Genomic DNA, 24,746 nt, shown 5'->3' with positions numbered 1-24,746 from the left:
AAACTGCAGTGTATATTTTCAATTGTTTTATATATTTTTTAAAACAAATATCAAACGAGAAATGCCAACACCTGACTAGTGATAAACAAAATAAAATATGGACGACAACAACAGCCTCATATCTTGAAACAATTGAGTAATCTGCATAGAAATTTTAAGAAGGGGTTTGGCAACTAATCCGTTCTGTTTTCAACTTATTCAATTATTTTATTAGTATGTCCTGTTTATTTTAGTTAATGACAGATGATAATGGTACCTGAAACATTAAGAAATCAAAATATGTACCTATATAAAAGTTTTGTTGGCTGTTAAGACAGGCTTACCTTAAGATATAGATATAATTGACTCAATGGAACAGAGCTTTGCTACTATACTGTGATTAAAGAAGGACATTCAATGCTTTTCAATGAATAAAGTTAAGAGGATTGTGTATGCAGTATGAGAATGAAGTTAAAAATACATTCAAAGTAGTTGAATTTAATTAAGCGAGATCAATTCGTACAAATGTTAATTGGCTTTGAATAAGATTTTCTGTAACACTGAATAACATTTAATGTAAGACTAAATACAACAAGAATATAACTACAGGTGACATTTCATTCGCTGTTGGTGGAATATAAGGCGAGTGACATTTTCAGAAAAGACGCTTAGTTAGTGACTGTAATGCACCCACCTAACACACAGCTGAAATTTTTATATGTTATAGTATAATATCTGAACTTTCTTTTTTGGTCGGTCGTAAAAGAATCGTACGGTGCAATTTTTGTAACAATTGAATTAAAATCGAGAAATAATTCCAAATTGAAAAATGACCAACAGTGTTGGAGCGTGGAAAATTAACATTCATCTTTATTTTCTGTTGCCACAATGCTAAAATTGTGTACGTTTAATATGTCAATGTATAAAAACTTACTTTAAAAAAATAAAAGAAGTAATTTTTGCGAAAAACAAAACGATTTTTGTAACATTTTTGTTATTTATAAATAAAATGGTGCGAATTTTCATATTTTTTTTTTCATTTGATAGATATTTTCGGCTTGAAACCCAAATTAATGATGTTCGTATTATTCAAAAGTTCGTTACTTGTTTAATACATATCGTTATCACTGTATTATTCTGGATTTTATACACTTTTACACACTCCCCCTTATCAATCAAATTTCCGAAATCGCTTTATCTGTTAATTTCCCTAAAGTTAACGGACCTAAACGCTTCGAAAAAGAGTATGAATAACCACGAAGGCATTTTTTTTTTGGTACAAATATTACGCAAAGTAATAAAAAAAACTCAAAGGACCATAGAAGCTGAGACGTCAAAGTTTTTTCTTGGTAGAAAACCAATATTTTACTATTCTTAGTCAATTTGCACTTATAAAAGGCAGATATTATGAAAAACTATTGAAACAAATACTTATTTCTCAATTAGATCAATGCACATTTTAGTTTTGCAACTAAAAGTACGCAAAAATGTGTGAAATCTGATATTTTCCCCATGAACTTGAACGTGAGATATGTCCACCTTTTTAAATTCCTACCGTTTCAACCATCGAATACGGTAGACCTATTGATGGTGCAAATTTGGCCAGTATTTTAGAGAAAGCATAGTGTATGTGCTAGGACCACTTCAAGAGCATGTATGTTGACATGTTTTAAAAAAATATATGGGGATTTCTATTCATTCAGTTGACAAATTTTGAATTCTTCGTAGATATTTGAAATACAATAAATGTTCTACCTCAGGCGAATATATTACTTAAGCCGTATTTTAAATAGGATTACGTGTTTTTAAATATTCTTCGACGATTTACTTGGTTCGAGCGTCACCGATGAGTCTTATGTAGACGATACACGTGTCTAACGTACAAAATCGATCATATGCCTGATGTCTTTCAAATTCATTTGTAATTTATTATGGTTGTCGTTAGTTGTCTTTTTGTGATTTTTGCTTTATTTGTAGTTTTCAGCATAAATCAAGCGTTTGGGTATCTAATTAAAATTGTTTTAGAACCTTTATAGCTTATTATACAGTGTTTGCTATTGCTTCTTGCTTTAGGCCATACGATAAGCTATAGTTTACGTTAAAGCATTTAGTCTCTGGTATACATAGATCATAGTGTCCTTTTAATCATACATATCAAAGGTACCGGGCTTATAATATGATATCTTCAGGCTTCTTATTCTAAATACAGGATTAACAATTTAAAAGTAGCAATGTCAGAGGGTCAACGATGACCAGACACTTCGTTGTATTCTTGACATGGAACAACTGTGTGCTGTTTAAGAGTTCTATAACCAGTGGAAATTATGGTTGTTTTTGTGCATGTATAGTTTATTTATTAGATATATGTACCTTTATCAGCAGTTAGTTCATGCTCTTACAAGTTCTAACAGCGGGGTATCACAAATTATACAAAATTCATATTGACACGTAGATAACTCTAAAGTGTCCGAAACCAAAAATAAGTATGTATAAGTCTAATCCCGACGATTTGAGCAAGCTACATATCAGACTTCCAACCAAAAAGATAGCAATCGTGTCACGCCTACAACCAAGTGCATCATCATTCAAACAATATGCTCTGAACGCTAGCAAACAAAGGCATGACGTCATAACAAACAAATATGGCAGTAGGGTTACCCAAGTATGAGTACGGATGTCAACAATACCCCGGTCCTGTAAAAAAGTAAAATCACAAAAATACTGAACTTTAAGGAAATTCAATTCGGAAAAACATAATCACATAGCAAAATCAAATAACAAAACACATCAAAAACGAATGGACAAGAACTGTCATATTCTTGACTTGACAGGCATTTTCAAATGTAGAAAATGGTGGATTAAACCTGGTTTTATAGCGCTAACCCTCTCACTTTGATGACAGTCTCGTCAAATTCTATTATATTTACAATGATGCGTTCACTAAGCAGACACAATAAATGGAATAGTCAAAATATGGGTACAACAGTCATCATCGTGTAACAATGTGGTATTAAGAAGTCATACTTTCTTCAGGATTTGATAAATTTGTTCTTGTAAAGGAAACATATATGCATTAGGGAACTTGTGCATGTACTGAAAGCATTGTAAGACTCTGCTACACAGAATTGTGTCAACAGCGAAGAATCAGGAATTGTTCCAATAAAGCAAAAGCTTCACAGCCTCAGTTTTAAAATATGAATTTCGGTTGTCTTATATTGTAAAAAATTACAAAATTGAAAATTGCATTATTTGTAATAAATTAGATTTATTTCGTTTCTTTTAAAGAAATAGATTCTTCACAGAAACTCCCCCAGAATGACAAAAAAACAATATATAGGTTACGCCGAACTAACACGCCCCCCCCCCCCCCCCCCGCAAATTCATATTAGCTGATAAATATCTAAGAGATCTAAGTTTTGAATAGTAAGAAATAAATGCTTGCATTTTTAACTGCAAACCCTTTGACTGCACAAATGTGAGTGAAATTAAATGTAAAAAAGTAAAAAGTAAAAGTAAAAAAAACGTTAAGAAATTAAAGTGTTTGTAAAGTATATAATCCCAAATATGAAAATTAAGGTCACCGTGGGAGCTAACTATAGTTTGTAAATTACCGCATTCTAATTTTGCATCTGGGGTCAATTTCATAACACATCTTTCGACTAAAGCCAAGAATAGATCAGTTTACTTACGATTGATATTGTCTTAAGTTTTTTTGTGAAACCGACTTCTGTATCTGAAGTTTGATAAACCTTAGTTTGCAGCTATATATGTCGCGGGTAGGATTCCATTATGATTGGATCCATATCACGGTGACCTGATTTTAGTTGATGACCATTCCCTATTATGTGATGTATATGCATACTCAGTTTGGAAAACCCAGGTTCAACCGTTCAAAAGATATGGACCGGACACAAACCAGACAAGCACGAATCAAACAATGTTTGAAAACTTGACGGCTCAAATGTCAATGTCAATGTGAAAATGAACTTTTTTAATTTATGAAGAACCATGTGCCATCCTATAATACATCTCTGAACTAAGTGTGTTTAAAATCACATTAAAAGCAATGCATTTTCTTTTTAAAATCATTGGTTTTTGGATGAATTGTATATCTGTTTTACACTAGTAATGTTTTGGCCCCTTTATAGCTTGTTGTTTAGTGTGAGCCAAAGCTACGTGATGAAGGCCGCACTTTGACCTATAATGGTTAACTTTTATAAATTGAGATTTGTATCATCGGCACTCATACTACATCTTCCTATATCTATGGTTGTTCATATAAATTCATTTCTTTTGATTGGAATTTTTCATTTTGCTTGTTGTGGTTATGAACGACTGTAAATCCTTAGATAATCAAACTAGATATCATATAACCAGTTTGTTGCATGTTTTCTTTAATTAACTAGAACAGGCATTAAGCTAGGGTCAAACATTCATGATTCGGCGAATTTGTCCCGATAATCCCGTTCTCAATCCGAATCTATTCCGATTTTTAACTTTCGTATGGTAAAATACTACCGAGTCTGTCAAGATTGAGTCCCGATCCTATCGAATTTGATCAGACAGTGACCAGACAGAAACCTACGCTGAAGAAAGTTATCCGTTAGAAAACTGTCGTCATATTCGGGATGATCAGGTATACTGTCGGAAAGTAATCCTATCACGGTCCGCTCTACCGCATTGCAAACGGCTTTGTCTGATCTCCGTTGTATTGTGTTCTGTAATTGTCGGGAGTCTGACGTGGGTATCATTGACGAATTTCGTTTTAATAACGGGACTGTTCCGGAACGGTTTCGGCAAAGACGGTTCGCATTCGACTAGATCTGGATGTAATCTAGACTCAATTGGCAAAAAAAAAACGCAATGAAAAATTTCTCCAGATCATTCCCGTCCACAGGACGCCATCCAGAAAATACAGAACATTGTTAGGATTTTGATCCGATACAGCAGAATCTATTACGACATAGTCACGCTTGTAATCCGACTAGAAAAAAATCGGCTGAGCTTCGCTGAATGTTATGGTACTCACTTAACTGTCGGGTGCTTAGCTGAACTTTCCGGACCGTTAATTGAGGATATTAATCCGACTTTTTCACTTTTCGTGTCTTGTCGCTGTCTGATCTCAAACGGAAGCAATAATCGGCAATGTGTGAACGCCGCATTAAGGCCGATTTAAGATTAAACACTAAGTCAAACTACGTGTCTCGTGGCACAAGTCATTATGGACTCTAGAATTCTTAGATATTCAAACTAAATTTGGTACATTTTTCAAATAAAATTGAGAATGGAAATGAGGAATGTGTCAATGAGACAACAATCCGACCATAGATCAGACAACAGCCGAAGGTTACCGATGGGTATTCAATGCAGCAAGATTATAAATGAACATTATTTTCTACGAATTAGAACGAGATTGAACCCAGTCAATCTTGAAATTCAACATTTTAAAACTACAAGAAAAAAGTGGAATACAACTCGTAAGAAAATAAAATTTTCCCTCTTTAACAAATGCCTGATGAGTGATAACTAGATTTAAAACATGGCATTTTGTAATACTCATATCAATTCTATTTATAACTATTAATAATGTCAAATTATAATGGGTATCATAAAAGGCGAATGCAAAGAGTTATATGTAGGTTGAACTACTCATTATGACAACAGATGGCATTAGAGTTGATTCAATAATACGCCTTCTCTCGTCATAATGAGACGCTTAACCTAGCTCTGTCTGCATTCAACGTTATTCTTTTGATTTTTCTAATATTGTGTTTATTTTTTTAAAACGTAAAAAAAACAAAAAAAAGTGCAAACTTTGGTCATGATCGTGCATCATAAAGATTATAGCAGAAACGCGTATCTAGTGTACACTAGTTTATTTTCTTCTATCTGAATCTTTTTTTGTTAACCACTTAATAAAATAACATTTAAAATACTTTTTTACAATAAATTCATTTTTGAAAGATCTTTTGTATCTATTTCGGTGAGTTATAATTTAGCCACTGATGAGTCTTTTGTAGACGAAACGCGAGTCTGGCGTACACAATTTCAATTCTGGTTATATATGATGAGTTTACCTAAGCACTAAAATAAGTTACATATCTTATTATCTTCAAATATACAGACATATTTTTTAAATTGTGTATGGAAATGGAGGATGTGTCAAATGGACAACAACCCGACCATAGAGCAGACAACAGCCGACGGCCACCAATGGGTCTTCAATGCAGCGAGAAACTTCCACACGCGTAGGCGTCCTTCAGCTGGCCACTAAACAAATATGTATACCTGTTCAGTGATAATGGACGTCATACTAAAACTCCGAATTATACACAACAAACTTAAATTTTAAAATCATACAAGACTAACAAAGGTCAGAGTCTCCTGACTTGAGACAGGCGCAAAATTGCGGCGGGGATTAACATGAATTTATCTCAAAAGTATTTTAAAATTTGTTATTTTTATGTTGAACATTGTTTATATAAATCGTGTTAAAATGTGCTATTGAATTGATGGGTAGATTTCTGTTGAATTAACCTAAAAGCAGAGAGTCCTTCCTAAAAAACATTTAATGTTGTTCAAAAAAATATGATTTGAGACTGAAAAACTGTATGTAGTTTTTTTTATAGTTCAAAACCTTACGTAATAATGATTTGTAATATTACCTATGTAATACCTTCTTTCCCAAAGAACTGTATTATATGGTTAGAACATGTCCAAGAATTTTGTCATATTCCGGAACTTATATCTTCTTTACCGTTTTAAAAGTAAGTGGCCCCCTTCTTTTAAAGTTGTTCAAAATACTAGTATAATAAATTTTACCCTTTTTAAGTTAAAAATTCTTCTTTTTAAAAGTAAATGTTTAGTTTTATTCATTACAATGTAGACTCTAAGATAAGTTTGAGAGAATAATCATAGACGACGATAGGCCAAACTCATCTCATTTAGGGGGGGGGGGGGAGGGGATACTGAGAAAAAAGGAAAATTTTAAACGAAAATATATATATGTTACTTGGCGGAAAAAATAATAAAGTGGCGAAAAAAATAATTGACCCAGGGGAAACCCTGCTATGTATACTTGGTATTTTCCCTGGTTATCCAGATACTAATTTCACACTGATACTCTGCTGACTGATTAAGGTAAAAACAATTGTTATAACTGCAAAAGTAAGTCCATTAAAGAAGCTTTTATATTTTATTAAAAAGAATATAATATAAATTTCACATTAATAGTATAAACAAAAATCCGTAATGATACAAGGCCAATATTTTCATACGCAATACGCGCGTTTCGTCTTTACAGGACTCATCACAGGCGTTCTATTCAAATCAGTAGAATGCCACATTAAATGCGATATAACTTAATCATTGCTAATATTTTCCTTTTGCGTTTTGAGTTTATCACAACTTATGACGGACTGTAGAATTCTTAGATATTTGAACAAATGTCATACACCAATTTGTTGCATGTTTTCTTTAACAAGTTTTAACAGTCATTAAGTCCGATTTAAGATTTAACACAACATGATACTTCTTGTCTCTTATTTTGCTCTAGTAAACATTCCTTATGGTATAATATGTTAGTATCGAATGCATTTTAAGTGCATTTCAATAATCGGAGATCTTAAAAAGAGGAATTCACAAGCAGTATGATTTTTAGATTAAAAAGATATTCAAAATAGTTGCATTTTACCATTTTATATCCCTACAACTGTTTGTTCAATTTCAATAATATATTCCTAAGGGAGGAATTATATATGATTATAATTGAACATGAACGTACTACGAATCAGAACGAGAAAGAAACCAGTAAATCATAACCTTCAACGTTTAATAAAAAAGCGAAATACAACTCTTCAGAAAAACTGATTATCACTCTAAATGAAATGCCTGATGAAACATGAAATATGAAACATGAAAACTTAATTAAACGCCTATTTCTACATATACAATATGTATTCAATGGCGTTGTACATAAATGACATATAAAATACAAAAATACTATACAAAAATACAATATGTATGTACTATACCAAAAATTGAAAATATACACTGTGATACACAAGAAAAAAGTCAGAAAAGTTCAAAATAATTTTCGAAATACAATGTTTTCAACCGACATTTAAAAGTATCAAAAGATTCAGAGTTTCTTACATTTGTACCTAGTTCATTCCACAATTTTGGCCCAATAGTACTAAAGCTTCTTTCTGAAAAAAGTTTTCTTTTTGTTATATGGGACTGCATAACAACCAATAGATGACTTTGACGACCTTAATGAACGTTTCGACACTTGAGGATTTAAAAAATTGATCAAATATGACGGTGCATTACCTACATGACAGTTGTACACATATGTTAAGATTTTGAATGTAATTCTGGCTTTGATGAGATAATAAGATCTAGTATAAGGTATTGTGTCATATTCGTTTTTTCGATTCTTATAGATTTGTAATGTTTAAAGTCATATGAAACGAGTGTCTGGTGAAAAATAATGTTTGTCAATTTCTTGAACCAATGCATGTGTATATCATAAACTTAGTCTTCTGTGCACGATTTTATCATTTTTTACACATATATATCGTATAATCGTCAAAATCCGAAGTTTATCGATTGTCACCTTATAGTAAACAAATTACTAAAAAGCATGGATATTGAGCACGTGTTTAACATGTACAATCAGGTAATAGTTTATTTCAGTGACAAATCTATGCGTATTGCGATCAACGGATTTTTACGAGAAGGTTCACGCTTAGGTCATTTTGCATACGGAAAATATGTCGGCGAATTGCTTCCTGGACGCAAGCAATTAAAAAAAGTAAACTCCTTCTAAATGTGGACAAATAAAAGAATTTTCTTTAAAAAAAATATATGTACATAAGTTTAATAATGAAAACTATCTATTTTCTTATAAAAAAAAACATATGCATGTTTTTTTTTTTAATCTGAGGTTTCGTATGACTTTAAATGATTAATATTATAAAATCAAATTCAAATAATTAGGTTGAGCGTCTAATTATGACGACAGATCACAGTATAGTTAATTCAATTTTTCGCCTTCTGTCATCATCATACGCATTTTTTTAAAACACGTTAATAACAAATCGGAATGTAATTTCTCGTGAAAAAGACACGAAATATCTAGCTTTCACTTATCTATACTAAAAATACGCTGAATATTCACATTACATATGGTAGATTGTCCATCTGTATCAATACCAAAGAAAAAATTAAGACATGAAGCATACCTTCTAGTTTCTGTAGTATCCTTTATATCAAGTTTCTCTGGGTTATATGAGATATGGCCAATTGAGTGACAGGACAATATCAATATATCTTATAATGAGACCAAAAGATACATTTCTTTAGGTGATCAGGTCCTGTATAAATTCTGCTTCCATATGAGTACAAAAAAACAAGTTGGTCAGTAGTGGTGAACAGTTGGAATCCACAAAACCCACAACATATGTTGGCGATGAAAAAAAATCTCTAGTATCTTAAGGTGGTACCCAACACTTTGACTAAAATTAATTTGGCTCGTTTCATTTTCATAAAATTGTGTCAAAGTATTTACTTTGACCCTTTAACAAAAATATAAAATTTTCAAAAACTTTCAACCAACCGTTTTGTCAGAAAATTTACACTGGTTATATAGCAGTTTGACAAACACCAATTTAATCATTGAGAAGCTTAATATTCCCTTTACAACACAACGTAATTAAAACGTTAAGCTGACTTTACAGAGTTATCTCCCTGTAGTGTTAGGTACCACCTTAATACTCTGGATTCTTTATTTTTCATTGCAGACCAAACTTCGTGGATTTTGTGTGTATAGGTAAACTACGTGTTCAAAATTTCATCCGAATCACATTTTTAAGGGCTTATAGCAGTATTTGACCAAACCATAAATTAAATATCTACTAAATTATTAGGATTTTCATTTGGAAATATTTGTACCCACGAAATAAATGATTCCAAGGTATTATCATCTTCTATGTGTTTGTCTTTGGGATTGTCATGATTCTTCTTCAAGGAAGATTTTTCATGACCTTAAAAAAAGGAATTTGTATGTATAATTTTTATATTTAGTATAAAATAAACTCATCATAAATACCAGGATTAAATTTTCTATTTACGCCAGACGCACGTTTCTTCTGCAACAAACTCATCAAGCAATCCAAAAAAGTTAAAAGGGTCACATAAAGAACGAAGTTGAAGAGCATTGAGGACCAAAATTTCTCAACAAAAAAAAAGGTCTGTTTGTAAGACTATTTAGTCGCTAGTTCTTTGATCATTCGTTTAAAGCGTACAAACTACTACTGTTAATTGTAAGTTCGAGGATAGCTCCAAGGAGCTAAAGGAAAGAGATTAATTCTGATTTCATAGACATTTTTTGACGACGAACTGTTCAAATTTAACCCACACTTGAAAATACATGTTAATCAAAAGTTCATCAAAAAGTGTTGCTGATCTTTGATTCACAATAGTCCCCAAAAGACGTTGTAAAATTAAGATTATAATAACATTTTTATGCTAAGATTTCATGTTTTTTTAAATGTCTTGACGTACATATGAAACCAAACCACACAGGAATGTTATTTTGGCGCTACTTACTAAAGTGAATAACAAGATTGTGTGAAGCAGACGACATTGACCTTTAAAAGATCGTATTGACATTTGATGTCCAAAAATAGGCAAATCCGGACATTTATTGACTTTATCTACTGACTACATAAATTTGGGATTTATTATTATTATAATATTCTAATGAAACTGAAAATTAAGATAAGATAAACAATAATTTTACCTGGCGTAGCCATGTGTAAAATGTATTTCGACATTTCTCTTCGAAAAATGACGGGTTTAATGGAATAGAACGTATTAATAGTAAACTTTCTTTTTTTTTTCTCCGCAATAGGTTATCCAAAATTAAGTGTATATGGAAAATTATGTGAAAATATCAAATGTGGCAATTGTTACCTGTCATACCTTTAGTTTCATTGATAAAACGCAATATGCACTGGTCTGCTGTCCAGTTTGACGCTCATTTAATTTACTGCACACATTCATGCACGGTCTGGTTTAATCATTTTACTCGTATGGAAAGCATAAACTAGGTAGGGGAAAATCCAATCGAACAAATGTTGAATATTATGGCTAAAGGAATGAACATTTTATTTTTTTCTATGTTGGTAGGAGGTTTTCCCGGATTGTATATTTGTCATTAGGTTTTGAAAGTACGACTTGTTCATAATCTTGTAATACAAATTTGCAATATAATATCTAAAATTTCAGGTTTTCTTTCCACATACATTTAATCATTTAGGTCCCATCCATTTAATATTTCATCCATGCTTTTTTCGGTAAGTTTATATGTTCATTTTGATTTTTCAAATGAATAAATCCAACCCAGCGTCTGTAGATAATCTTAATAAAAGGGTAAACGAAATTTCATGCTGCAGCTCAGCTGCAAATTTCAACAAAAAGATCACCAGAAATTAACAGAGAAACAGGGAAAAAAATGTCATCAAAATTTCTCGTAAATTGTTCAAGGAGAGGTTGGTGACTTTTTATAATATAAATGACATTATACAAGTACATGTTTTTTCCTATTAAACACGGCTCATTCCGTGTTGATATCTTTATGTTTTTCCACAGTTTCAAAAATATACTTATTTCTTGTAGCAGTCGGAACTTTCTGTCTTTATTCTGGTTGATCTGCCTGAACGGTAAGTTTTTGATTTAGTTGGGATATGATTATCTTAAAGCTTAACTATTGGGTAAAATCACAAAGTTATAGAGTGGTAAAAGGGTATGGTAAATCAAATTTATCATTTTAATTATTTCTTTTTTATCCTAAATATCATGTTATTCTAACTTTATTGATTTGTTTTTTATTGTCTCTTAATTGTTAGAATAAAAATAATTGAATTTGTCCGTTTGCAATCTAAATTTGCAACACCTGAAGCTTAAAAAATAGTTCCGAAATATAAATCCTAATCCTAATAAGGAAAAAAGCATGTTATGAACAACACTTTAGTATTTTTAATTTATTTTATCATTGTTTGATACGTCCCGTACCCTACGTTCTAAAATACAGCTGTCAGTTTGTTGATAAAAACAAAAAAAAAACATTTTTTCAGAAATTTTGACTAATCAAGTAATATGGTTTGAATAATATTGTTCTACTTTTCTGTATGTGTTCATGTCACGACGAACGAGTTTGAGCTGCATAAGACTTAAAAATTCATTAATCAATCGTTGAGTTTCTCATCCTTGCAAAACCTAATCGCTTAGAGGAGTGAAATAGATATAGGAACATGTGGTGTGAGTGCCAATGAGACAACTCTCCATTCAAATAACAATTTATAAAAGTAAACCATTATAGGTAAATGTACGGCCTTCAAAATGACTGTTTTTAGTTAAAATTCTATTTGGGTCTTTTATTGTAAAGATTAATGTTTTTAACTTTTCAAAGTGTTGGGAATGTATTTGATACTCACATTGAGCTACCCTAAAACAATACATACTTGGTTATGAGTAATAAGTTCTTGTTACTGCCACTTTACATATTTAAGATTTTTTTAATGTCTAATATTCTTTATCCTGATTTCTTGTTTGCTTAAATGTGGGACATCAAATACTTTTCATTAAATGCAGCGCCAAGTTTTTTGGTAAGGGATATATAGGAACCTCAGGGTCGAACTTAGTTCCTATCTTATTTAATTTAAACTAACAGCTCATTTCTATTAAATATGTTTTATTTGTCAAATTGCAGTAACTTCTTAATACAAATTTATTTTTTAAATTATATTGATTATTTACTTAAACATGCCATTTACATGTAATACTTGATATATAATATATAATATGCAATCAATATCTATACGAATTTTCTTTTTAGAAATGAATACATCTCATAATTTTCTATTTTTGTACAACGTAGATGTCTCCAGCTGTGTAAAATTGAATCACTGGACCAAGAGAAAATTAAGCAGAAATATTTTAAAAATTTGACGGTTATAGTCTGATTCTTAACCGGTCAAAGTGTGCTTACTCTAGGAAAAATATGATAAATTTAAATGTTTTTTTTTTATCGATTTCAATTAGAAATAAACATTTAGTTAAATAAAAGAATTTAAATAATTAAAAGATGTTACAAAACTGAGGCAATATATATACATATATACAGTTATGTTTATTTGAGTCTCTGTTAGACATCGTATTCGTGAACATGTACTTAGAAAAAATAAAAACAACGGACACACTGTTCTATGACACTTCATTTTCATAAAATTGTCTGTAGTTTTGCAGAAACAATGTGTATCACTATTGGGAAGACGTCTCTAATTAGTTGGTATTCGTACGTAAAAAGTATATTCAACCTCTATAAAGAAGTTACATGTATCATAAGGTCATTCATAAGAGACGTGGCTCTGTACTTATACATCCCGTCATTGTTCTATGATATTTCTTATATTATTTTTTTATTCTATATTCATCATGTCTTTATGCCTTTTTGTGTTTCTTTGTTACATATGACGTGGCTCTGTAGTTATAGTCATTGTATTATTGTGCCATGGTAAACGTTTCTTTGTATATTTAGATATAGGAAGATGTGCTGTGAGTGCCAATGAGACAACTCTCCATCCAAATAACAATTTAAAAAAAATGTAAACCATTATAGGTCAATGTACGGCTTGTTTGTTTTTAAAGTAATAAAGATATTAACACAATGTTGACACTGTATCCATATTTTTTCACATTTGTACCTATAATGTCTGTTTGTTTTGTTTACATCTCATTGTCAATCTAATGGAATTTTATGCGACTGTCATACACATGAGAGGTTAAGCTAGCTATAAAACTGGGTTGAATTCTGTATTTCCTACATATGGAAATGCCTAAACCAAGTCAGGAATATGACAGTTGTTATCCATTCGTTTGATGTGTTTGAGGTTTTGATTTTGCTTTCCAATTTGAATTTTCCTCGGAATTCAGTATTTGTGTGATTTTACTTTTTGCAAGTGTTCATATCATATCTTGATGATTGATTTTCTAAATAGTGTATAAAAAGAACAGGACTGACAATCAAGTTTGGTTATTTTTGGAAACTATAGAAAAGCAAAAATTATCTGATTGCGTCCTTAACAGAAATCGACAAGAGACCCCCAAAACATTTCTTTTTAATCCTAATTATGTTTTAAATATTGAGGGGGGGTCTAATATCATCTTCTGTGAAAGTTCACTGCTGGAGATAAGTTAGCAAGAACTACGAACATCGAAATGAAAGAATTAAGGTTTAATTGATTGAATTATCTCATTTGATACTTGTCATTTGGAATCTTATATACCCAAAAATTAATTGTCAATTAGAAAAATTTGAGTAAATGTTTAAATTATATGGAAGGACTGCAATAAATATAAATGGAAAATGAAACATAGAATGAAATTCAAAACAGTGTGGCTGTGGCCATTGATTGACACATTAAATTCATCCATTGACTGGGACAATTTAGGTGAACGTTTTTATGTAACGACCACTGCTCACTATGTACTTTTTAAAGACACTTCAACTATGGGGTCACCAAAGGTTCTCAACACCTTAATAAAGTAATTCGAAAAATTAATCAGAAATAACACGATGTTTTGATTTATACCAATTATATAAATCAAAACATAAAGGTTATTCCTAATTAATTTTCGAATTATTTTATAATTAAAGGCGTTAAGAAACCTTTTGTGACCCCACAGTTTAAATGTCTATCGTAGGTACGTCGTGAACAGTGGTCGTTACAGACAAACGTTCACGTAAATTGTCCCAGTTAATAGATGAATTTAATGTGTCAATCAATGGCCACAGCCACACTGTTTTGAATTTCATTCTATATTATCTGTACATGTGTTATCATAGAAATGCTATACTTTGTCAACAATTCTCTGAAAAATGGTGTGTGTCTTATTTTATCAGTTAGAAAAGGGAATGTTTCTTGTTGGCAAAATAAAATGTCCACGACAGAAGATAAAATCTGCCCTGAGATGTGCATTAGCCTGTTAAAATCATGTGTCAGCTTAGTACAAGTCAGAGATAGAAACACGCGTATGGGGCATTAAATTATAATCCTGGTACCTTTGATAACTATTTACACCACTGGGTCGATACCACTGCTGGTGAATGTTTTGTCCCCGAGAGTATCACTAGACCAGTAGTCAGCACTTTGATGTTGGCATGAATATCATTTATATGGTCATTTTTATAGATTTACTGTTTGCAAAAGTATGAATTATTCAAAATACTAAAGATTTTCCTATCCCAGGCTTATATAGGATAACCTTTGCTATATTTGGCACAACGTTTTGAAATTTCGGTTCATCAATACTCTTCAACATTGTACTTGAGCTATTTTGATCTGTGAGTTACTGATGAGTCTTATGTAGACGAAACGCACGTCTAGCGTAGTAAATTATAAGTCCGGTACCTTTGATAACTATATAGTGTAAGATGCGTTATAAAATAATAATGATATGAAAAGTAATATTATCATAGCATACATATTTTAGTATAAGAATTATTCTTCTGATGGTGTGACAATTTTAAATTTGTGGTAGCATCAAATTACCAACTGTTCTCCTTTATCTTGATTTTATATCATATTAAAATATATTTTTGAATGTATAAATGCAGGAAAATGATTTTTTTAATCATTTATGAAAATAAAAATATATGGTGTGATATATACAAAAACCAGATTGGCCTGTACATGCTGTGTACAATACAGACATAAACATGTACAGATTGGTTAAACAGAATTCTGCTCCACATGTGGCACCCGTTGTGTTGCTTATGTAATAACAGATCCGGTAAATAGTCTAATTTGGTGGGTCACATTCATGAAAGGGAAGTTCACTTATGCTCGATACATCTTAACAATTAATGAAACAAACTGGGTTTTGTTTTTAGATATTTCTTCGAAATATAAAGTGTACTTTTAAGAACGTACAAACAACCTAAATCAGTACTGATATAACACCTTATTACTAAAATATATAAGGTGCAATAAATTTACATTTAGCTGGAAAGGACTAATAGTTTTCAAAGGATAGTTTAGATGTTGTTTTTTTAAATGTAACTGTAAAAACCCTTATGTCAAATCAGACTGAATCAGACATATTCAAAATCAAACATAATGTGTTACTAATTTGTGTGCTTCAACGATATTCTAAATCGGGATTCATATCGAGTTTTTGCCTGAAATTCTGTTTTATCATTTTTTTTTTTGGCATATTTTAGAAATGTTGAATATTTGATACTGGCTAAAGAGGAGAGTCACAATAATAGTATTAATATTAAATTAATCCGCATTGTTAATGTAAGATAGAAGATATAAGAAGATATGGTGTAAGTGCCATGAGGCAACTGTCCATCCAAGTTATAATTTACTCCATTATAACATTATTTTGTACATGCTTATTACCTTTATCAACAGTTTGTTTAGGTTCTGTTTTATTACTAGGTTTATCATAGCTTTCGAAATTACGACACATTGTTTCTTAGATTGGCAAAACAAAAATGTTCCTGTTTGAACTTCTAACGTACCAAGGGGGCGTTCTTTAAGTATAAATAATTTCGATTAAGAGAGTATTTAAAGAAAAATTGCGATACAAATCTTCCTCAGGCTGACTGTTGTGTCTATAGAGACAACGGTTAAGATGCGAAATCAAATTTAAAACATTGACTCGCAGTAACTGCTCCTCTTTATCTGAGACTAGCTGTTTATTTTTCTGCAAGTCCCAGGATATGAGATAAAGAAGAATTATTTTCAAATGTCCAATTAGTTGCCTTAAAAGTAGACTGAAAATTATTCAACAACCAAATTTAGAATTTGATGTACAAATTGATCTAATAAGAGTGTGAAATAACAAACATGTTAGACAACAGGCGCCACTATAATCTTAAATAATGGAACTCATATTTCTTTATTTAAATAATGATAAAACAAATGTAATAATCTTTTGAGACACTCCTTTTCCATTATCTTGTTTTCATCCTCAGTATGATTGTTTTGCACATACACCAACCAATTGATCTTAATTTGTTATGTGTTCATCTGCACAAACAAAACCTTTTAAATGTATGTGACCATGATCAAAGTTTCATTTTCGGAAGATATTATTTAAGACCACATGTTCCATTGCTTAAGTTTAATCAATACACTTTGGGAATATATATTGCAAAACAATACTTATTAGGAATATAGGTACTAACAATTTCAGGGTACCTTACAGTTAAAGCTGTAGCGGCTGTTAACAGCTTTAGTGCAATAAATTTATATTCAATTGTTAAAAAAAAGGAATATAGATATCAACTAAAGATAGTGAAGGTATGTCAAACATTTTGCGTTCTTTTCTTTTCTGAATATTGCTGAAGTTTTCATTGAAAAATTAATTTCTGTTATGATTTATACGATTAGTATTATAATTATTATAAAAACCCATGTTAAGGTATATTACATTTATTGTTCATATCTTTATTCGTTGATTTACTATTTATAAGAATAGCTCCAATTCTATTCGCAATAATTTTTCTGAGTGTAAAATATACTTTACCTATAGTTGTTAATTTCTGTGTCATGTTGGTCTCTTGAAGAGAGTTTTCTTTTTTGGCAATCATACCATATCTTCTTTTTTGTTAATAAAAACATTAATTGACCTCAATAACTTCCTCTATCTGCTTTTTGTAGTTTTCCCAAAGAAATGTCGAAATTTGTGATTTTACTTCTTCTTGCTGGTCTTCTTGGTATGTATATTATTTTGAATCTACGTTGATTACTTAATGTTGAAAAATGGTACAGTATTAAGTATTATGTATTGTTATACATTATTCATGACAGAATACAACAATTTAGAATAAAAATTGTGTTTTCAGATCAAAGTTAAAATAAAAGCATAGAAACAGCAGATGCATTAAAAACAGAATATTCCAAATATAACACAGAAAACAAAGAGAAATATAACACGAACTCCTTAATACACATTTCATTTTTCTGATGTTGTTAGACGAAGCTTGCTCATATAATGTTAAAGATGCAAGAAAAGAATTGTTCTACTAAAAAGAACCAAATTATGAGACTGATATAAAAAGAAAACGATATCGTGTTAAAAGAATATAGATCGTTTATCATTTATTTATCAATTAATTTTTTTAAATATAAAAAACAAATCTACTATCATCATCAATGGAGAAGATATCATATATGTATTTTTTCATTTTAAAGTTATTCAGGAGGCGGAGTCCATACGTTTTTGTAAGCGATATCGATCTGTGTGTACAAAGCATTGTTGGTGGCGTTGTTGTAAATATAGGACTTATACTGAATATTATATTTGTGGATATGGTAAACGGTCCATCGAGAATGACGTAGAACTAGGTATGTTTTCTCCTATATTACATATCATTCTTAAGTTATCATGTCATGGAACAAAGTTCCTTTCATTATAGTTTGATTTTTTTAAATCTATATTGACACTTTTGCAAATAACAACGATAGGATTGCAATGTAACTTTTCCATAGAAAAGACATTCTACATTTCAATTCTACTTTGATATAGTTTTTAAATGACAATAAATATGTCATAATATGAACCGCTCGTGATGGTCTCCGTTTAAGAATTTTGTTTTTTTATTCTCTTTTCGTTTTTGAAAGATGAATCACCGTAACCAATTTAAAAATACACTCAGAAAAACGCAGGGTTTAGGTGAAATATTTTGACTTTGCTTTTAAACAATTTTAAGAACGTGTATAATTTTTCAAAAAATGTCAATCTGCGAAATAACTTTTTTATCTTTGATATTTTTCAGCTAAGCTCAAAGACACCTAGATGACTAAGACCAAACTCAGCAGACAAAAGATCAATCTTCGTGTTATAAAAAACAATATATTGAAACTTATTTTTTTGTTTGTGTATATTTTCATAAATTAAAAGATGAGACAGAGAGTCCTATGCATTCAAGACAAAAAAAATACAGTATTCTTCACTTAAAAAATTATGTATTGTAATGAGTATTATTTGGTAAAGATACCAGATGGTCATTCAAATTCATAGATCGAAAATAAACTGTTATCAGCTAGTTACATCCTTTCAATGTGGTGTAATTATGCCCTTTTGAATCAAATGAATTAGTTATACATTTGGCAATTTCCAGATGTTTGACTTGAATTAATGTTCTCCTATAAATCTTTTTTTTAAAACTCTCATATATATTTTCAGGCTTAGAGATGAAAGGTGTTTTTTACTTTACCATTAATTTTACCAAAAAAATGACTGGTCATTTGGCACTTGATTCTAGTTAGTTTTCAAATGTGTCACGCAAAATCAGGTTTTCGTTCTTAGAGTTTACGATCCTAAACGTTGGTTCTTGACAAACGTGTAGTAATTGGTAACACCTAAAAATTCTGAAATTAGTGGATTTCGTTTACTGGAAGCGACATTTTTGTCAATCTATTAACCTAAACTAAATAAGTGTCCTCACAAACAACGTTATATTGCTGGGTCTTCCAAGTGTTCCACGAAACCTCGATCTAAATCATTAACATCTTTTTTTATCAGCAATCAAAAACGGGCTTCAAAGTTATTGTCAAACTGCCTATTCTAGAGGCAACGTGAATCAGATGTGGATACTTACAAATTCCAAATATCTTTTAGAGTACATACAATCTTTCATCTTGCAATAGTATTAAAACATTTGACTTTTCTACACTTTACACAAGTATTCCACATTCCAAACTAAAGGACAAATTGATAGAGTTGGTATTGCTTTGTTTCATAAAAAGAATGGCCAACGTAGATACAAGTATCTTGTCTTAGGGTGAATAAATCCTACTTTGTAAAGGATCACTCTGATTCAAACAAAAAATTCTCTGAAACAGACATTATCAAGATGCTTTATATCTTGATTGACAACATATTTGTTACGTTCGGAGGACGTGTTTTTCAACAGACTGTCGGCATTCCAATGGGAACCAATTGTGCCCCTCTTCTTGCCGACTTGTTTCTTCATTATAATGAGGCTGACTTCATACAGGAACTTCTTAGGAAGAAAGATAAAGAGTTATCAATATCCTTTAACTCTACTTTCCGCTATATAGATGATGTTCTTTCACTAAATAATTCAAAATTTGGTGACTATGTTGAACACATCAATCCCATCGAACTAGAGATAAAGGATACAACAGATACAGTTAAGTCGGCCTCATATCTTGACTTACATCTAGAAATTGATAATGAGGGTCGGTTGAAAACATAACTTTACGACAAAAGAGATGATTTCAGCTTTCCAATTTTGAACTTTCATTTCTAGTTCCTTACGTCGTAACTACAACCCCCATCCCTTTCATGAATGTGACCTACCGAATTAGACTATTTACCGGATTTGTTATGACATGAGCAACACGACGGGTGCCACATGCGGAGCAAGACCTGAGATCACCCCTAGTTTTTGGTGGAGTTCGTGTAGCTTATTCTTTAGTTTTCTATGTTGTGTCATGTGTACTATTGTTGGTCTGTTTGTCTTTTTCATTTTTAGCCATGGCGTTGTCAGTTTATTTTCGATTTATAAGTTTGAATGTCCCTCTGGTATCTTTCGTCCCTCTTTTATATGTACCGAAAAAAAAGCATTAACAAAAATACCAAACTGCAATGTAAATTATAAAAAGGGGGAAAACATATTTTTCCTGACTTGGAACAGGCGTTTGTCCACACTAAAAACCTCAAACTTGTATGGCAGTTGTTAATAGTTTAAAGACAAAACGACTCATGCATCAAATACTGTTATATAATTATTATTACATTCTGAAAGCCGAGCAGATTATTTTTCTGTGGTATTTATTTCACGATACCACTTCTTCCACTGGAAGTTCGAAAGGAAGCAACCAAATGTTTAATAGATAGTTTTAATTAAATAATGTGATGAATAGGCGTAGATATACAAATTACAAGAATGAGACATTTGTGAAAAAGATTTCTTCAACTATAACAAAATATATACCAGGAATAATTACGGAACACGACTTGTTTTATTTGTCTTTTATTTTTCAATGATAAAAGTTGGATTTTTCTGTGATCCAGTACTAAATTCCTAAGAGTAATAAAATCAAAATGGAGCTAACACAGAATTTAGATCGATGCAAACAAATTGATTTGTAAATACGCCAAAACATTATTTTGAATTCCAGAAAATAACTTGATCACAATAATCTAAAAATATGTGTGGTTACATAAAGAATTAAGTTAGCTAAGAGGCATCTTTGGACTCAATTATCATGTTAAATGTTTCAAGAAAAAAAGTTTTAAGTTGATGAAAAGCGAGTGAGAAATATAACTCTTCAGCCAAAGTTTTATTGAAAGCTCTGATTTTAAATCCCGATTATTAAAAAATATAGAGATTTTTGTTATTAACAGAATTGCCCAGATTTCAGTCAAATTTAAGCCAAGGAAACATGATATAGCACAGGCTTCGAAAACTAGACTATCAAATTATCAAAAGTTTAAAACAAACCAGTAATGAAATTGAGAATGGAATGGGGAATGTGTCATAGAGACAACTACCCGACAAAGCAAAGAAAACAATCGAAGTCCACCAATAGGTAGTCAACACAGCGGGAAAATTCCGCAACCGTGGGGCAGGCTTCAGCTGGCACCCAAACCAAATGTGTATTAGTTCAGTGAAAATTCTTAAACATATAAATGAACTAAAATGGAAAAGCATACAAGACTTACATAGGTGATAGACTATTACAAAGATATATTCATCCAATCGTTTTCCTTAGAATGGTGGAGCTCCGAGTAAAACGATCAAAACTGTCACACAACAGCGATCAAAAATTACAAATTAACATCGAAAACCCAATCGTTGCTACCAAAATGTTCATTTGTACCTTGTCTGATATATATTTTCACCTGTTTGAAAGTTTCAAAGCCATCGTCCCAGTAGAAATCCAAATATATTCATTTTCTCCATCTCAGATATTCTCAATAAAGGTAAATGCAATTTCATATTAGCAAAATATAACAAAAAGGACATCAAAAGTAAACATAGGAACGGATACAGAAAAGACATAAAACTTTCTTGAAGAAAAATGTCCGAAACATAAATATTTATCCTGATAAGGAAATATGATGTTATGAACAACAATTTAGCATAATTAATTCATTCTATTATTGTTTCATACGGTCGTCTCCTATCCTACGTTCTACAGCCCTCGGTTTGTTGCTTATAATGCAGGCAATATTTGTAAGAACATTGAACATTGTCTCAGTAACTTTGAGTAATTAAGCAATACGGTTTGAATAATATTGTTTTATGTTCTTCCAGCTGTTCTCATCGCGACGAACGAGTGTGAGCAGCATCAAAATTAAACCGTCATTAATCAATCGTTAAATTTCTGTTTCTATTTCTGTTTGCTTGAATGAGTAAAATAAATGTTGTCACCTTAAATTATATTTTGAGCTTCATACTTAGTGATGAGTGATAAGTGATTATTATTGTCTCTTTTACGTGTTTGAGATTTTGATCATGTCTGATTTTATTTGGTTCTAATGGTTTGGTTTCTAGTCTGCATGAATTATTAAACATAGAACTTTGCATACAAAACGTCGGCTAGTCTTTCGACAATGAATTTATAGGGACCTCAGGGTTGAACTTAGTTGCTGTCTAATTTAAGTTAAACTTACAGCTCATTTCTATTTAATATTTTTGATTTGTCAATATGCAGTATTGACTAAATACGTAGTATATCAAAATATTTCCGTTCTTGATAGTGAGCAAGTTTGTTTTTTTTAAATTATATTGATTATTTTGTAAACATGGCATTTACATGTAATACACGATATATAATATGCAATCAATATCTATACGATTTTTTTTTCTCGGAATGAAATACATCTCATCATCTAATGGTTTTGTACAACGTAGATGTCTCCAGCTCTACAGCATTGATTCACTGTACCAAAACAAAACAAAACAAAATCTAAATATTTACAAAATAATGTGTTGTCGTCGATTTGATTTTGTTATTACTAGCATGTATTTTTGACGATTGTAGTCTGGTGGTTCTTATCCCCCCTTGCAAATCATGATGTAATTAAAGCGACATATACCCGTTTTATCCTATTTCAAAGAAAAATAAATATTGATATCAACAAATTAAAGCTTAACAAATGATTAAAAATAATTTAAAGATATAACAAAAACTTGAGTTGGATTGGGAATGGGGGGGAAGGGGGGTGGGGTGGTGTCTTAATTACAATTCTTAGAAATTTTTAATAATTTGTCAAAATGTAGTTTTTATCGTGTTTTCTTTCCAAATATAGTAAAAAGTATGGGTCACCGGTTTTTTTTTCATGCTACAGGTTGTGCAAAATTGTCAGATTTTATTTAGATTATGCATGGAAAAATTAAAAAAAAAATGTGATAAATTTGTTAAATTCACCATAGAATTTTAATAGAAAATAGAAAATAGCTCTTATAACATGCTTTCAGATAGGGGGAAAAAGTGCGTCCCCGAACTTCATCTGAGTTATCTCCTCTTCTATCTGAGTTATCTCCCCGTATATGGCAAAGTTGAAAAAAATTATTATTTTTTTTAGAAAAAACAGCCGTAAATATAATCAAACACATTACTATCTGCATTAAAATTCACACTCTTCCACATGCATTACATATCCTCTCAAATGTGCACATATCATTAAAGAATAAGACCAATTGTTATCTTTTTATTCAAAGTCTAAGATAGAGGAAGACACTCAAGCCACTTTAACCGACCGTGCGAGGGCTGTATAGCCAGCTATCATAAATAATACACACATAACAACAAATTTAAGTTTTCTCTTTCCATTAGTTCTTTATTACAGTTTTCAGACACATGGAATTTTTGTATAAAATGAACAATTTATAATGTATTGTAAGTAATTGACTAATAATAAATTTTGTTATAGTTATTCTTTCAAGATTAAATATGTATCCTTTATCTCAAATAACATAGATTTTATGTACAGGGGCTAGGTACTCGCAAACATGCATAACCCTGCAACATGCTGTATCTATCTGGTCTAAATCAGGACCTTGTAATTCAATGGTTATTGTTGTTAGTTGTCTATTTGTTTTTCGAAACGTGTTTTTTTTTCATAGACAAATCCGTTGGTCTTTTTGTTTTAACTTTTTAAAGTTTTCTATGTCTTCTCTCTTGTAAGTTACTTTAAAGTTTGGATTTTGCTCATTGTTGAATGCGTAATTTGATTAACAGTTGATTATGTCTACATAATTGTGTCTCTTGTGGACAGTCGTTTCATTGGAAACATACCATATCTGTCTATTTTTATACTTTTAAAATTCCTATTAATTAGATAAAATTCTTATGAATCTGGAATTAAGAATATTTTAAAGGCATACAAAATATAATTTGTTGTTCATTGGCGACATTGATATGGCCGGTTTAAATGCTAGTATTCGAACGTAGATATTAACGTAATTATTAGTCTTATACTGATCTATATTTGTATCTGTCTACATACAATTCTTCAACGTTTTTGATTAGTATAAAATTATATTAACTTTTATTTTGATAGTTTATATGTGTATGTAGAACAATAAATGTTTTCAAATATCTATGAAAAGAAGAATACGTGGTCTAGTAAGTACATTTTGAGTTATATACACAAACTAGATTAGACAGTACATGCTGTATGCAATACTTACATAACATGTACAGATT

General features: G+C 30.9%; 1 long non-coding RNA gene across 2 annotated transcripts; it reads left to right on the top strand.

The window, feature by feature from the left end:
• Positions 1 to 11,641: 11,641 nt before the first annotated feature.
• Positions 11,642 to 18,925, top strand: LOC143062302 (uncharacterized). 2 transcript variants are annotated; one of them, XR_012974677.1, is made up of 4 exons: positions 11,642 to 11,705; positions 17,718 to 17,773; positions 18,252 to 18,404; positions 18,836 to 18,925. It is a non-coding gene; the product is annotated as an uncharacterized LOC143062302 (long non-coding RNA). The 2 variants fall into 2 exon arrangements; XR_012974676.1 differs by lacking the exon at positions 11,642 to 11,705 and adding an exon at positions 17,132 to 17,357.
• Positions 18,926 to 24,746: the final 5,821 nt, after the last annotated feature.

Source organism: Mytilus galloprovincialis, chromosome 2 (assembly GCF_965363235.1).
Source record: "Mytilus galloprovincialis chromosome 2, xbMytGall1.hap1.1, whole genome shotgun sequence".
Lineage (NCBI taxonomy): Eukaryota > Metazoa > Mollusca > Bivalvia > Mytilida > Mytilidae > Mytilus > Mytilus galloprovincialis.
This window is presented reverse-complemented; position numbering and strand designations above follow the sequence as displayed.